We start from the raw sequence: 17,784 nt of genomic DNA on the forward strand, positions 1-17,784 counted from the left end.
CAGTGGGTGACCAGCCTGACTGAACCATGGCTCAGTGATGCCAGTAGTTGAAAATAAGGTTGAATAGGTAGGTAGGTAGGTAGATAAGCAGACAGCTTGATAGCGAGAGCTCAGGGCACTTGAATTTGAACCCCAGCTGTGTAATTTTGAGCAAATTACTCAACTTCTCTGTGCCTCAGTTTTCTTGGCACAGAAATGGGGATAATAATATTTCCCTTCCCATATTGTTAAGGAGATTTAATTAGATTTACAAGGTCTAAGCACGAGTAAAGTTTAGGGCATTGCCTTCTATGTCTTCCGTCTACCTTAGTAAGCATTTTTATGCCCTTTGGTTTGATTGGGAAGTGAAATTGAACATGCTCCAACAATATTAACTATTATATTTTGGGTGAAGCCAGAAAATAAAGACTTGAAAGTAGTCTGCGGAGTTTGGACTTGAATAAGCAACAGAGAGCGGTTCCTAGGCAGAGTTGGATTTAGAAAATCTGGGCTTAGGAAGGATATATTCAAACCCCAGAGTTCTTGGGTATGCTGCCTCTGCTCTTTGCTAGTTGCTCAAACATCTCACCCCTGGGGAAGGAAACCACTTGGCTACCTGAACTGGCATGTGGAGTGGCGACAAACAGCCTGGAAGATATTTGTCTGAAAAGAACAAAACAAAATTGCGTTTCAGAGGATTAAAGTTCGTCAAATTGTTATGGTTCTTTCGCTTTGTGGCGAGTCTTTAAGGGTCCAATTCCAAGGTTAATAAGTAAAAAAGCTGGAGAACTAGGTTGGTAGATTGAATATTAACGAGTACCTCTTGGATAGTTACTGGAAAGTTACCAATAACATCTATAGACATCTCTCCTCGGGTTCTCAATAGGCCTTTGCCCTCTTTAGAAACATCTTTGACTCCGGTAACATCTAAGCACCCGACAAGACTGCACCAATGCATCCTTCTGACATACCAAGGGGACAGATAAGCAAAGCGAGCCAGAGAAGCTACCTCCAATTGTCAAGGTGGAGAGACACAGGTCAAGTTTTGGGATCTGGCCATCAGTCATTAGTCCTCAGACCCTCTTAGTCTAGTTTCTCCAATTCAGATCATCTGGTCTTTGCATAATTACAATATCTTCCCTGTGGAATTTGCTAATGATTCTTGGACTGTTACTCTAAAGGGAAAAGATCTAGCAAGTTACTTGCTGTTTTCATTAAACTTAGCCAACCTCTCAAATAGGTAAACTATTTTTAAACCTTCAAGCAGCTGCAGATTATTATGGATGAATTCAAAAGTTTTTATCTCAATCGGCTGTGATTTTCAGATTCAAAACTTTCCTCGTGCTTAATTTTTTTGCATCCTCGGCCTCTGCTGTCATCTTTTAGGAATTTGGAATTAGTAGGAACGGTGACTCCACCAATACATGATGGTGACAAAGGTCAACTACAGGTTCGGGGAAAATAAAAATTCCTAAACATTCTGTTACTCCAAATGGATAATTATTGATAAAGCAGAGCAAAGCATTTGCCAAACCTGGTGCTAGATATTTATTTATCAGGAATATGCCACATGTTGGGTAATATACACATTATGATTAAGAGAAGCTACATAAAATATACCAGACAATGTACAAATAACACAAAGTAAACATTAGAAAAAGAAGTAATCTGTGCTTTACCTGTCATGTGGCCACACCATCTAAAAATGCATTCTCATATTTTCAGAAATAAACGTTAAGGATTATTCTTGAGACCACTCCTACTGATTCTGAGCATAATTATATAAATGACAAATACTGTGAATAATTAGCAATAACATCTTTGTATTTAAAAAAAGAGTTTTACTGGTGTTGTAGAATGAGTTAAACAAAACCTAGTTATCCTTCCTGCCCTTCCAGACTGGCCTGGTGGGCCAGATGCCCGGAGCCCCCCAGATTTTATGATGTGTCAGCCGAGTTTCTCAACTAGGGGTTTGGGCTTCTCTCTGCGTCTCTTTCTCTCTATTTGTCTCTCGCTCTTTCTTCCCTGCCCCCTCCCCATTTTTAAAAGGCTTTAAAGAACATCTCTGGGAAACAAAAATAGCTCCAGTTGTGAGAGGCCTACACACCGGGAATGCAACTGAGAGATGCAAGTCAGCAAGTGCGAGCCGCGAACATGAGTGTCTGGCCCTGGGTGGATGCTCCTCGCTGTCTTGGTGCCGATTCTCTGCCTGGGCCCGGTGGGTAGAAGGGAAAATGGTTTTTCAGGGTTGGGAGGTGGGTTGGGTAGGTCTGGGATTCCTAGCGGAAGGAATGGAAACCCCAGCATTCGGGCTGAGGGGGCTCTTCCTTCCCCTCCCCCCACGTTTTTCAAATTTATTTTGCCCAGGCGGGGATTGGCGACGGTCAAAAGGGAGCAGTTGGCACTGAATGTCACCCTGAAGGTAAAATGAAAGACAAAAGATGAACGCATGCTTGCTTTCCGTTTGCAGCGGCTGCGGCGGCGGCAGGAGCAGCAGGATTTAAAGGGGAAAAAAATCACACGCATATGCACACATATATACACACCCAGAGGCGTCAATTATGCAAACGCAATAATGCAATCAAATCATGACAGTGCCGGGAATTTTTTTTTAGAAAAATATAGATATTTATTTTTAAAAAGAGAGAGAAACGCATGCAAACAGAATCGTGCACATACCACGTAACCACCCGAGGAGAACCTGGCAGCCTCTCTCTTCTTTTGCCAAGTTATCATTGAGAAAACAGACAGGCATCATGACGTCCTGGGTCACAGGGAGTGCGGACCGACGCTACCAAGAGAAAAGGGAGGCGCCTTGGCGCTCCGGCTAGCCGCGGGCGCCCCTCTGCCCCTCGCAGCCCGGCTCGGTGAGTGCACAGCCGCTCGGGACGTGGACCCCGGGTGCCAGGCCGGCCCCGCGCCCGCGGGGGCAGAGCGGGGGGCCGTGCCCTTGCCACCGGCGGGCCGGCCAGCACCCCCTCGCCTGCCGAGGTCGCGGGAGCCCAGTTAAAGGAGGCGTGTGTAAGATGTGCAATGTTCCTGCATGGGGGTTTTGTAGACTTTCATAGCCAAAGAAACCGGCTTCGGCTTCTTTAAAATCCCCGACGACTCACCTGATTAACCTGCTGCAGTTCTGACCCTGCCAAGGTAACTGGTCCAAATCCTTATCATCAACATCTGGAGACAGACATTTGCATCTGGGGCATTCTTTATTTGCAGTCCTGGTTGAAATCTAGATTGCTACCCCCTTCCCCCTTCACTTGCTTAGAGTCTCTTGGAAAAAAAAAAAAAAGCAACCCCTCCCTCAATAACACAACCATAAGTACTGCCCACCTCTTGTAGACTTGCCTTACCATGACTGCAAAACTGTCAGCGTGTGTGCTGGAGACACAGATAAATTCTAATTGCAATTAGATTTGTTCTTTAAACACCTCTCCCATCCCCCTTCCTGGATAGAGACTTCGGTGCTTGGTAAAGTGGCAAAGAGTGAGGGCAGAGTTAGGGCGCTGGGACGGGAGGGGTTAGGGTGAGGGGATACGGAGCAGGGGTCGTTGGGGAGAGGGTGGTGCCAGGAGTTGAGGACTGCTGTCATGGGCTGGAAAATCCTTCTGGTGATTGCTGCTGCTGTAGTCCTAGGTGTCTCCCTCCTGTCCTCTACGCTTCTTTCCCTCCCTTCTCTCTCCCCAACCCTTTCACCTTCCCGAGGGAGTCGCTGAAGTTGCACGGAGGTCACCCGATCATCATTTAACTATTTTAAACCATCTACCTCCTTCTACCCCTCAAGTCTGTTACAGCCTCTGCAGGATAGACCCCTGCACCCCTTGTTTGGTGATGGGAGAGTCTCAGAGACAGAAAGACACAGAGGGCAAAGCTCCCCTCCTCCCTTTCTCTTCCCTTCCGGCAACCTTTTCCAAGCTGCACCCCCTCCCCCTTTCAGAATCTTAATGAGCAATTCTGGAAGAGTCCGGAAGGGCCTGGAGAAACCCCCGCATGCCTCAGTGCTGTGGAATGATTATGTATGTGTTTATTTATTGTGCTTGCCTCGGTTATGTTGTGAATTGCCACATGGGTCTGCTTATGTTAGGGAAGCACGTTTGCTATGTTTGTGTTGTAGTACCAGAACCAGTGGCCGTGCAATAAGACACAGACACACACAGAAATCAAATGATTTCACTAACATAAACCAGAGGGCAATGTTGAAAATAGCACTCCCTCTCTCTCTCTCTCAAAAAAAAAAAAAAAAAAAAAAAAAAAAAAAAAGGCCGGAAAAAAAGAAATTCTCAGCATGTGGGTTAAGAGAAGGTGTTAGGTCCATATGACCTCCTACTACTTTCAAAACACTCCTGCTTAATACTTTAAGTCAAGATCAAGAGACCTGCGGATGTTGTGAAGTATGTTTCAGAGCAGCTGAATGACTTGGTCTAGTTTTGAAGAGAAACTCTCATTTGTTTCTCACACTGCCCAAAGGCCAAATAGGGGAGTGTGTTTGGAAAATGCCCAAATTCAGAAGCATCAGGAGAGAGAAAAAGAGCCGGAAATGTCTTAGAGAAAAAGACAGAAAAATGGGATTGAGGAGTGGTTTCAGGGTTCTCTCTCTCTCTCTCTCTCTCTTTTTTTTTTTCCTGTCCAGCAGATTTGATGTTATCAAAATGAGTTAACCAACCTGAGAAACAGTTCTGTCATTGTGGGAAAGAGAGGGAAATTTGAACATTTCTCAAATCCGAGCTGAGGAATGCCTGACAGGAAGAAGAGACATGAAAACACTGATGGAGATGAAGTGACATTGATGGGGTTTCATCTCCTTCAAATAGAAAAAGAATCAAGTGTATAAGGAAGCAGGCCTGGATGATCTTTTAAGCGTACATTTGTCTGTTACGCATGGCTTTGTTATTCTTACTAAAGCAACTCTCATAACTCTTTAAACTTGCATTAAGTAGAATTAAACGTGTGTATATCGAGAATGGTATCATACAGCACATAAAACTGTCCATTGACTGGGGTGATGAATGTAGATAGAAGATCGTTCCTTTTCTTTAATAAATCAAAATAGCATCGAAGTCCTCGTGCATGGTATATACTGAAACCTGCTGGTCTTCTTTACCGGGAATTGCCTGGGGAGCCAGGGGAGTTTGTGATGGGTGTTGCTTTAACAAAATAGAGCAGATCAATCGATTAGGTTTCCGTGTGTGCTGCTCAATTTATTCTGTACAATTTTTCCAGAAATTAAAAGGTTACCAAGAGAGTGCCATGTCCCCGTCTCTGACTGAGCACCACTTATTACCGCACCAGTATTTCAATATTAAGTGATCTTCAAGATATTTCATCTTTCATTTTGAGTTCTGAATGTGAATCAGCATGAGAATGGCAGTGCAGCAAGATAAGGTATAACTAACCTGGCAGACAGCTGAAGGGCTCGTAGGAAAGTGTTGTGGAGAGGAATATCTAGGGCTGTTCTCAGTAACCTTGTTTACAGGGACATTTCAGTTGCAGCTAGAATTTTAGCAAGAGCCTGCCAGAGGTAATGGGCTTATGTTTGAAATGGATCCTAAGTGTCTCTTTTTTCATCTGCACAGATATGCTATGCACCTTAGCTGAACACTCAGGACAAAACTTTTCTGATGCCCTATGACATTTTCCAATGCAGACAAATCCTTGGATGAGTATGTCATAGGAAAGGGGTTATTACGAAATTCTTTTGTTTACAGATGTGTCAATACAAGTAGCTTTAGTCTTTAAAAAAAAAAAAAAAAAAGTCTTGTGTGCTTGACTCTGTTAGATACAAAACAAATCATCCAAAGAGGTTAAAGTACGCCTTATAGATTGACCTATGAAATTGGTTTCAGTTAGACATTGAAGGTGTCATTATCCTAGTAAAGGGGATTTGTGATATAACATAGAAATTCTGTATTTGTTTCAAAATTGTTGGAAAAATCTGAGAATAGAAAGATTTTGAGGGAAATGCCAGAAGCCACATTAATGAAGAAAAACGCTGTTGGGATACTTTTGAATAATAGATAGGATATGTAATGGTCAACCACAAGATAAAATTTTTACACGGTATTTTTATGGCTTTAAATTGGCTGCATTGTAAACTAAGCTTACTAGTCTATTAAGTCATTATACTTTTCAATTATTTAACATTTCTGGCCAAGCTATCTTCTGTGGTCTTTTTCTGTATGCATCAGAAATGATGCGTACAATAGTAGTTGTTTGTTGTTAGCGCGAGGACTTTGTGATGGAGCAAGCTTTAATTTAAACTTTTCGAGACAATATTATGACGAATGCACAGAGGAAAAGAATGTTATGGATATAATTTGAGCCCTATGAAATGGGGATAGCTACAGCATTGAAATGTACCTAATACAATTTGAGTTTTTCTCACTGAGAAACCTTGACAGTATCAGCCTTCTAGGTACTGTGCTTTTGGAAATACTATATATCCATTTAAATGCAGATCTTCACTTTTCTCCAGGGAGCGGTTGGTGAATCTTTCAATTGAACCATGAGTATGACAAAACCAACTGAAAAATTTTCCATGAACAATAGAGTCTGTCGTTTTGAAGTAATGATTATCAAGTTTCATAATATTGTGATTTTTTAAAATTCATTTAAAATATCTTTATAAAGTCAAAATAATGTACCAGGGCTTCTTGTGCAAAGGAAGAGGTTTTCTCTTGTCACTTTGTTGTCAGTTTGTTAAAGCTGTGAAATCGTCTGGATTTGCAATTCAGTTTTTAGGTTGGCACTGCCATCCCAGTAGAGTAAGTGGGCTTTAGGAATCAGAGCAAATAATTACGAGTAAGTTCTATGCGTCCTCACCCTCTCATGCTAGTGGATGAGAGTGTGGTGCTATAGGAGAGTTTAAAGATCTTTCTTGGCTGGGCATGGTGGCTCACGGCTGTAATCCCAGCACTTTGGGAGGCTGATACAGGTGGATCACGAGGTCAGGAGATCGAGACCACCCTGTCCAACATGGTGAAACCCCGTCTCTACTAAAAATAAAATATTAGCTGGGTATGGTGGTGCACACCTGTAATCCCAGCTACTCAGGAAGCTGAGGCAGGAGAATGGCTTGAACACGGGAGGTAGAGACAGTAGTCAGTCGAGATCACGCCACTGCATTGCAGCCTGGGGACAGATGGAGGCTTTGACTGAAAAAAAAAAAAAAAAAAAAAAAAGAAGAAGAAAAAGAAAGAAAGAAAAAAAATCCTTCTCCGGAACAATCTTTAGATAATTTTGAACCTAATTTATAATACGATTTTTGTATTGCAATTAGTGGTGGTGCCAAAAGGGAGAGCCAGAGCCCAGTGGGCCTTCTTTTAAGAGATGATTGCAGAAAGTAATACAGCCTTTTGAAATAGAAGGTCAATACACACAGCCTTATGGTTCAGAGAACCAGAAAAATTCTTGCAAACCTTGAAGCAAAAATTCTTGGTAGTATGTTCCTGATAAAAATTTTTGTGAAATTATTGCAACTCTTTATGTCTATCACATAGAGAAGGAAATTTTCTTTTTCTTGGAGATTAGATACCATTCATTTACTCATCCTTGATTCACAACCCATTGTGAAAGGCCACTCTCTCCTTACCTTGCCCCCTGCACTCTACTGGGGATAAATCTCATCTCCCATTCCTCTTTCACATGTATACCATATACAGATGTTTACTGGTGTATTTATAATATTATGCTTGATGATACCTATAGTTGTGAAGAATAATCATTTATAGTTTTAAATCAGGCCTTTATTTATATTTCTGTTATGAAGGATACTTTGTTTATTTAAACAAGATAATGATCATAGTTATCACACACACACAAAAGGTTGAATGTGTTTGGAACACCTGTGGTAAGATACTGGGGAGTCAAAGATATTTTATTTACTTATATGGCTGTTTCTGATGGTGCATCTGCTAAAATAAATAACCTGGACACTTAAAAGGATGTTAACGAATGAATTTGCTCATTTTACTTTTCCTATACAAACAATTTTTTTTTAACTTGGAAAATATGCATACCTGACAGCGTTTGTTTACTGGTTTGAAGATTTAAATTCAGGTTGCCAACATTATGTGACGTATAGCAAACATTTTGCATTCCTATTCTGATAGATACTAATGGAATAGAATATAAACAATGTTTCCAGATATCTATGTTACAGAGTGGTTCATTTCAATTTGATCTAATTCTAAGATATATTAGATTAATAAGTCTGATTTTATGACCAGTGTAATTTATATTCACAAATACCTATTTTTATTAGCACAGTTACAGGTTGTAAGCAAATTTCCATATATGTTAAATACTAACAACAAGAATAACTAACATTTCTGCAGTGAGTTACAGTTTATAACCATACATTATCTACAAGCTGTTCTTTAGAAGAATATTTATTGCACTTTCTTCCTTAAGAAGGCAATCAGTTTTTACATTGTAAACATTATTTGAAAATAGGTCCTTTTGTCAGAGTTCCCTCCCTTCCTTCCTCTTTCTTTCCTATTTCTTGTTTTTTTTGTTTTTTTTTTTAAATCCATTCTTCCATTTTTCTTCTTTCCTCCCTTAATGGTGAGGAAAACGTAATGACTTTTTTTTGGTGGAGTATGTATAATTGCTTATCATACATTTCTATGAAAGAAGTAGACGTAGCAAGCAATCCCACATGAATTTTGGAATATATCTTCTGCTCACCAGTGTTCTTGAGGAAAATGTAAGGTTGCAGAAATCATTTCATGCCCTGTATGTTTTCAAGCATAAATCAGGAAAATTGTTAGCGAGTTATAGCTTTTCTTAGAGACTGTAGCTATAGTACTATAGTAAACACGGGCTATATATTTTTCCAAGTTATTATGTGTGGAGAGAAATCTGAAGTTGGCTATTTAGATGAACAGTTTAATTCAGTTATTAGAAATTCATTTTCTATTTAGTATGAACATTTATTTTCCTAAGGTTGCAGAATTGGGATATAATGCCGGATAATGGTTTGGCCCAATCACCTTCAAAGTTAGAACTGTGCTCCTTGTAGCTAATGTGCATACTAGCGGATGTCAGTCCTCAGCTAAAGGTCACTCAAAATGGTGCTAAGCTGGGTTTGTAGTATAAGCTGGTTACCCACTTCATCAGAGGGCAGTAGTGAACCTTTGTTTCTTCATTTCTAAAATGAAGGGGTTTGACTCGATGGTCTCCAACTTACTCCACCCCTGAGATTCTGAATTTAGTGAATGATTGATAATGAATCAATCAATTCATCATACACCTATTTATTTCCATTCTATAAACTAACTAACTACTTAAGTATGGCCTTATGCCCTGACTAGAAATATTAGTATGAACAGTAGTAAATGAGCTCAGTATCTGTGTTTTGGAATGAAAACCTCATGAAATTTAGAGTCTGGTTTGCATTACAATTTTTTCATTGTAAATCAATTATTAGATATTTAAAACAACTTTTTTTGGGTCCTGCAGAAAACAATCTTAAATGCTGATTACTTTCCTAGGCTAGACCATAAAAGCCCATTGTTACTTATTGGAGTGAAATAGTATATTATCAGTGATGAACAAAATGTAAAGAACAGTTCTATTATGATACAAGTAATAAACAGAATACAAAGGCAGTAAAACAGAATGACAGTTTATCATTTATCTAGATTTACAATGGTTGATGTTTAAAAGAATGCACATATAACAGGAAGTTTAAAAGATACAGAAACAATTGCAGAGTATCTGTAAGAGATTCTTAGAAACTTTCGGGACTTTTTGCGGCTGGTTGCAAAGTATATGACTTTTCTTTCCCTGATATACTGAAATATTAGCAATACTTCTAAGTTTATCACTTGTGATAAGATGTGGCTTTTGGCACCTAAATTCATTGAACAGGGGGAGTGAGAAAAAATGGAGACAGAAAAAGAGCTATTCTCTGAAATAGTTGGCCAAGTTGTGAGAGAAGAAAAAATGGAAGCAGTTGGATGTAGAAGAGGGTGAGCTGTGTATAGCGGGGGGTAGGGGTGAGGGGTGGGGATAAGGGTGGGGAATAGCTTTGTCTGTATTTAACTGAGCTGTGGGATGTGAAGCCAAAAGGAAAAAGAGACAAACTAGTGTGTGCACATATCCCCTGAAGGGAAAGGACAGTGTGTTATGAGAAAAGGCTTTGGAATTAGAACTCTCATTTCAAAATCTCCACTGGATCACTTATTGCCTGTATGATTTTGAGAAATTATTTAATTCTTTGAACCTTCATAATTATAAAAATTTGAATAATAAAAGCATCTGCTTCTCAAGATGGATATGAGAGTTGAATCAGACTCTTGGGTATAAAAGTGCTTATAAACGGTAAAGTTCCTTGGTTTCAGGTGGTGAAGAAGAGTCATTGGGTGCACCATTTCTCTGTGCTAAAAAGATCTGACCATTCTGAGGTGAATTTGCTCAGCTCCAGAGTGGTCTTTGGTTGGTACATTTCTTGTCCACTGTAGAACAAGCATTGTGGTTGGTACTTCAGAGAGGTACTTCAGAGAGCAAGCAGGAAGTAGTTGCTGGGCAACTGCTAGTTTCTCCCTGAAGTAGTTGCAGGGCAGCTGGGCAGCTGGACATGGAAAATGGTAGCAAGCCTGATAATTCTAACGTATGCAGTGCCAGTGCTTCAGCATATTTACTTTCCCTTACAGATGGCCACAGCTTGTCTAAACAAACAAGTGACTGACTTTGGAAACAAAAACAATGTATTCAGTAATTGTGTTCTTTATCTCAAATATCACCTGTCATCTGCACTTTTGCCATGACGTTGCTATTAATCTAAATTTCTTGGATTTTTGTTAAGGCTGAAGGAATCATTGTTTGGTAGCAAATACTTAGAAAGAGTATTATAAATTCTATTTTAAAAGGTGCCCAGGGTATAAGATTAGAACAAATGCACACAGTAAGTGCTGGGTCCAGTGGCTTATACCTGTAATCCCAGCTACTTGGGACGGTGAGGCTTGATAAATGTTTGAGGCCTGGAATTGGGATCTGCCTGGGCGACATAACAAGGCCCCATCTCTAAAAAATGCCAACCAACCAAACAAAGAGAAGTAATGAATGCAATACAATAGTTGAAAACCAAGTTCTAGACACTATACACATGTCTTTTAAGAATATTTTTGGCCAGACACGGTGGCTCACACCTGTAATCCCAGCACTTTGGGAGGCCGAGGTGGGCAAATCACCTGAGGTCGGGAGTTGGAGACCAGATTGACCAACATGGAGAAACCCTCTCTCTACAAAAAAAATACAAAATTAGCCGGGCGTGGTGGCACATGCCTGTAATCCCAGCTACTCGGGAGGCTGAGGCAGGAGTATCGCTTGAACCTGGGAGGCAGAGGTTGCGGTGAGCCAAGATTGTGCCATTGCACTCCAGCCTGGGCAACAAGAGCGAAACTCTGTCTGGAAAAAAAAAAAAAAAAAAGAAAATTTTTGTCTGTAATTCACTGATAAATGTCTAATCAATTCTTTCATCAGAAATGGACTACATTTTAATGCATAAATGAAGCAGTAGATCAATAATTATTTAAGAAATTCGAGCTATTTGTATAGATTATATATGTATAAAAAGCAAACTCTACCCAAGATTGCTGGATGCTGTGCTTTGATTTACAAGATAATGATCAACAGAATTCTACACTTTGTGAACTGTTAAACCTAGAAACTGGGGCCAGGCGCGGCGGCTCACGCCTGGAATCCCAGCCCTTTGGGAGGCCGAGGCGGGCGGATCACGAGGTCAGGAGATCGAGACCATCCTGGCTAACACGGTGAAACCCCGTCTCTATAAAAATACAAAAATTAGCGGGGCGAGGTGGCGGGCGCCTGTAGTCCCAGCTACTCGGGAGGCTGAGGCAGGAGAATGGCGTGAACCCGGGAGGCGGAGCTTGCGGTGAGAGGAGATCGCCACTGCACTCCAGCCTGGGAGACAGCGTGAGACTCCCTCTCAAAACAAAAAACAAAAAAACAAAAAAACAAAAAAAACAAAAAACCAAAAAACAAAAACCAACCAACCAAACAACCAACCAAGCAAAAAAAAAAAAAAAAAACTAGAAACTGGAGTGGACCCAGAAATCAAGAGATATCTTCGGGTCAGGCTTGAATTAGAAAGTAAATATTTAATCACTCTTACCAAAATTCATCAGGGCTTCAATGTACAGGATATGTGCTAAACAAAGGAAGAAAACGATCTTCAGGGAGTTTGATGATGAGTCCGTGTTAAGAACTTTGACATGTATATAATTATTTAGAAGTGATGACATAGACAGCAAGAGCACTGGAAGGCCACATATAACCTCCAAACCATCATTTATTGAAGGGTTCCAGCTTTCTGTGAGGGTGATTTTGGATAGTAAAATTGACCCAACTTGAGGGTTTTTTTTTTTTTTTCAATTTAGGAAAATTTATTAAACAGGTAATGTCTTTAACATCATGCTAGGTCTGTTTGAGAATATAAAGTAATTTTAAGATATAGTGCCTCTCTTTAAGGGACTTATGCTACCTGCAGGGAAGTGCATTATATGTATGCGTGACACTGTGAAGATAACAAGCATAATATCAAATAATGCAAAATATGAATGCTGTGTGATCACTTCATATATATATGTTATATATATACACACATACACATATATATGTATATACACATACACACATATATATATGTGTATATATACACACACACACACACGCACACACATACCTTAAAGAGTACTTGACAGATTGACAGAATCAGAGAAATTGGATTGATGTTTAGGCTGCAATTTACCAGCTGTGTGACCCTCATCTCTTCAAGCCAAAGTTTTCCCATTTATAAACTGGGTGTAGCTTCATCTGTCTCACAGGACTATTGGAAGGATCAAACGAAACAGAGCATTTAAACAGAGACTGCACAAATTATGGGAGGGAAGGAGGAAAAACGTAACACTTGTGGAACTGCACTTGAGGGTAGAGACCATGTCCTAACTGACTTTGTGCCCCCAGTGTCTGGCACCGTGACTGGCTCTGAGAGGAGGCTCAGTAAATGTTTGTAAATGCATGCATGCCAGGCGCTGTGGTAAGCCCTTGACATGTTAAGTTATTGTTTAAAACTTCACAAAAAAAATTGCGTATGGTAGATATAGTGCCTCCATTTCACAGATGAGAAAACAGAAGTTCAGAGATGTTTAAGCAACCTCCAACCTCATGTAGGTAGAAAGTGGTAGAGATAGGAAGTTAGATCTACTTGGCACCAGAGCCCAGAGTCTATTCATTACATGATGTGGACTCTTAGATGTAAGAGAATTATCATTATTCCTGAACAATAGTGTGGCCAGAATGAAAAACAAAGACCTTGGATAATTCACCAGTTGCCCAGGCAGCTCCTGGGCTGGCTTGCAGATAAGTAGGGGAACATTCTCCTGAGCTGCCTGACACATTTAGCGTGGCCTTTTGTTAAACTGTCAGTTCTGATTTCTGCCCTTTGAAGTAAAAAGCACAATAGTGAAAAATACCATATAATATACCATAACCTGGACTTGTCATAGAGACAGAAGAGAAAGGAAGGGCAGTGAGGAACTCACAGTTAATGAAGTGGTTAACCAATGACTTGAATTAAGTTTGTTACTGCCACTAGCAGCCGCCCCTACCTTCTGTCTCTGTCTCTCTCTTTCTGGCTCTTACTCTGTCTTAACTTTCACTACTAGAGTTGGTAAGGTCTAGAATTTTCACTCTCTTCCATGTTAAGGGTGATAATAAAGAAGGTGATTCCACTGCTGAACAGTGGAATATTTCATGTTCTTCATTGCTTGTCTGTTCCTAACATCCCTATAGCTCATTACAATAGTTGGTTCTGTTGGAGTGAAGTTTTGCAGCCATCCCCAGTTTCTAATGAACAATACTAAAATGGCCCCTGACAACACGGTAATGTTAAAACTCCAGCCTCTGCATTGGGAGACAGAATGCAGAAGTTGATACCAGACTACCCGATCTTACATTATTTTGTCCTCAGTTTATTTCTGAGGAACAACAGAAGAACCTTACCTACAAAGGTTTCCATAAGAAGCAGAGGGAAATACATTTTTAAAAATCCTGATTCATTTTAAAGCTTCTGTTAAAATATAGTACACTGTAGGTCAGGACAGCAGAGACAGGAACTACGTAGAAGTCCCGAGAATACCTTACACTGTTATCAGAATCCAACCAGTAACAGTGTGTGGTTTCCCAGGGACTGCGCTAACATACCTGAGATGGAACCTGGTGGGGAGACACTTTCCACATTCCTTTCTGACCTGTGGTGAGTCTGCTGGGGTGAATCGTGTGAAGTTGTCAAAGGTTGCTCTGCTCTCCAGCACTTGGCACCAGCTCCGCTGAAATGTGATGCCATTGGTTTTCAGTAAAGGTTCCTTTCTGCAGGGCTGCAAACACAGATCAGCTGCTACTGTGTATACACAACCGGGGAGCAAATCAACCAGCACATTTAGAGCAGCCTTTTTAACCCTGAGACTTTCCAAGATCTCCTCTTCACACAGGAAGTTTCCTTCTCTGTTGTCAGATTTAGCACTGTGCTCTTGTCATCAGATCCGAGCTAGGCTCCCTGCTGCACAGTAGAGAGGCTTCCTTAAGACATTTGTCCTTGAAACTGCACCAAACTCTTGGAAGAACCCAGAACGTGTAAGTATGTATGATTTAGGCAGCAATAGTACAGGGCAAAGCTGCAATCAACCATTATACAATATCCGATTAGCAGTGCAGGAGGGATTTTTCCGACGTTATGTTACATTCATTTTCAATTCGTTCTGAGGAAACAAATCAATTCTAGCTTCTGATACAGTGACTTTGCAGTAGATGGGGTTGTAATATGTTAGCTTTAACTATTTGCTGTTCTCATTTAGCATTTAGATGTGACTTGTGGGACAATTACTGTGGGCATTAAACTATAAAACTTCTACATTTTTATTAGGATTTGTAATTGTTGGTCATGTCCATCTTGAGAAACAAGTTAGCTTTGGGGAATGTTTTTAAGGAATTAACCACATAAATTCATGGACAATAGAATGAATTTGTACTGTTCTTGCTCTCAAAACATATTAGTTTGCAGTTTTAATTTACTCGTAAAGAGCATTCCACTGAGGTTTTGTCTTAATTGAATCCTACCCAGTGCTGTCTGTTTGGTGTTTTACTGTCTTGTGTATAACTGTTTAAGTTACTTTGCTAGGATTGCAGTCTGGTTAAACCTGCATTTCGCCACTACTTAGATTCTAAGAACATTCAGGTCAGATAAATGCTCACAGAATTTTGGAAAGTGGTGGATTTGTTTTCAAGGGTGGTCGTATTACCCTTGAAAGCTTTTTAGATGCACAACGTGAATGGCTGTCAGATGGAGACCACAGACAGAACACTCTGAGGCTCTAAGTCAAATCTCGGCTTGTCCACTTTTGTAACTCCAATTAACTCCAACCAATAAAAGCCCGTGCCCCCTTTCTATCAATTTTTAATATGCAACAATACTTATGTTTGTAAGATTAATTTCTCTCGGATTAGTCTGATTGATAGCTGGATTGTGGTTTCTTAAGAGCTTGCTCCCTGAAACCCACAGCAGAGCTGCATTCCATTTAACTAGTGAATGTAAAAACGGGTAACCATGGATTCAGCCACCACTAACTGCCAGTGCAATGACTTGTTGTAAACAATACAAATGAGCCAGGAGAGCAGAGGCAACCAGACATGAAATGATTTTAATAGAAATTACGGTAAAAGGTCATGTGATTTGGTATCAGCTTCTGTTCAGTTTTAAAGGGAAAGTCTTTCTTTTCTGCCCCTTCTTCCCCCCTTACCTATTTCCAACCAACCCAAGTAGGTATCTCCACAAACTTGGCAGGTCCCACTCTGTGCTTCCATGGAGAAGGGCGGCCAATGTGATTCTGGGCAAAGTGTGGTGACTTGTGGATTTTCACTGGTAAGTACCTTTATTTTAGAAACAAAAAGGAAGTCTGTATTTCAGGGCTTCCTTTATGGAAGGTCAAGCTAATTGTGTACTAGAAGTTCTCAAGTCTTGACATAAGAGGAATAGGTCATTTCGTTCCTTAGCTTTAAATGGTACAACTGTCTTTTCTGTCTCTCCCCAAGTCTCTAGATCAATTCGTAAACTCGGTCTTTCTGAAAACTGCTATTTGCTTTAGAAACAACTTCTACAATATGGTAATAAGCACATGCAGATACTGTGAGAAGTGCTGTGTCCTAACCTCAGGGTTTTCGTCCACCCAGATATTTTCTGAGTTCTACAAGGACCAGATATTACAATAATATTTGCATTTCTCTGGTAAAGGTGGTTTCAGTATGTGAAAATGATTGTATTCATAAATTTGCCTTCAACCAAGAATAAGGAGCACATTGTATCTGTGTTAAGTGCTAACCTCATGGTTTGTTTGGTGTGCTGTTATCTGCTATGCTTATTTTTAAAAAATAAGTGAAGAAGGTCTAGTAGCCAAAGTTGGGGGGAAAGGGGATACTTTGAAGCACAGCTGTGTCTTTATCCAGATTTGGAGGGTAGATCTAGTCAGTACACAGCATGCAGGAATGAAGGTGCTCAGAGTCACAGTCTCAAGCAACCACAGGCACTTTAAGCAAAAGACTCTGTCTAGGTGTGCTGAGCTTCAAGGTGAAACCTGAACTGGTTTCTTGAGCCATACCTCCTTCCACATAAGATGGTATAAATAATTGCATCATCCTGGAACAAAAGATAATGTCTCTTTTAACTCCTTTTAACATATAGATTCTTCTGAATAGATGCATCATTGTACATACACAGGTGTCATACTGAACGATAGAATTTCAGGTGTGTATTTTTCTATTAATACCTCTACTGTAATAGAACCAATCAGCACATGAAAAAGCGTGAGGGTTATAATTTAGAAACTCAATAAAATGTAAAAGCATCAGCCCCCTCTACATACACTCCAGATTTTATCTGGCAAACTCTTTGTTTAGAACTGTAAGTGCTAAGTGTTAACATAGTGCTTATATTTAAGCTTTTTTTAAATCAATCTTTTTAAGATGTTGGAGAGCCTTATTGCATACTTAGGCTGAAGAATGTTTCAAAATATCATGGTTAATACTGTGATCTCATGATGTGTTTTCTATTCTAATACCAGCTATGTTTATCAAAAAGATATAAAAGAATAAATCTAGTAATTAATGTTGGCAGGGGGAAAGGAGCAATTTGAAGCAAGTGTGGGAACACCAAGTATAAATGGAGTTTGGGGTAAAATATAATAAAAATATGCTTTTTTACTTTTCCTTACCTTGATTCTCCAAGCTGAAAGATAGGAATAGAAGTGTTAGGTGCAGGGTGATTATGAAGCAAAATATTCAGAGTCAGACATGGGTTGGTGTTTTGCTCTGGACCTAACTATGTTTAAGATTTTTAGGCTAAAAGACTTCCCCTACCTGACCTTCCACATTCTCATCTGTAGAGTGAGGGTAATAATGTACACCAATGTTGGTTGAAAGAGTTACATGAGATAACATATGGAAAGTACTCAGCAGCCTGTGTGGCAGAGTAAGTGTCCAGTAAACTGTTGCTGGTTTCATTATTATCTTGACCCTCCAACAACATGGGTTTGAACTGCGCAAGTCCACTTGTGGGTAGATTTTTTTTACAGCCCAACACCGATCAAAACTACCGTGTTTGTGGGATGTGAAACCCATGTCCAGAGGGCTGACTTTTCGTATACGTGGGTTCAGCAGGGCTGATTGCAGGACTTGAGTATTTTTAGGCTCTGGTATATGCAGGGGGCCTGGAACCAATCCCGAGGGATACTG

General features: G+C 40.2%; 1 protein-coding gene across 5 annotated transcripts in view; it reads left to right on the forward strand.

The window, feature by feature from the left end:
- The window catches only part of ESRRG (estrogen related receptor gamma), a 643,046-nt gene that overhangs the window by 45,588 nt on the left and 579,674 nt on the right, over positions 1 to 17,784 (forward strand). Inside the window, exon 1 of one of the 5 annotated variants that reach the window (XM_050780479.1) lies at positions 2,410 to 2,846. The exons of 2 other annotated variants lie outside the window; for them this stretch is intronic. The gene's annotated coding sequence lies outside the window, so the exon portion shown is untranslated. Of the gene's footprint in view, positions 1 to 2,409; positions 2,847 to 14,228; positions 15,920 to 17,784 lie in introns of those variants that run through there. 2 more of the 5 variants (XM_050780418.1, XM_050780426.1) reach the window with 2 other exon arrangements.

The sequence above is a fragment of the Macaca thibetana genome, chromosome 1 (assembly GCF_024542745.1).
Source record: "Macaca thibetana thibetana isolate TM-01 chromosome 1, ASM2454274v1, whole genome shotgun sequence".
NCBI classification, from domain to species: domain Eukaryota; kingdom Metazoa; phylum Chordata; class Mammalia; order Primates; family Cercopithecidae; genus Macaca; species Macaca thibetana.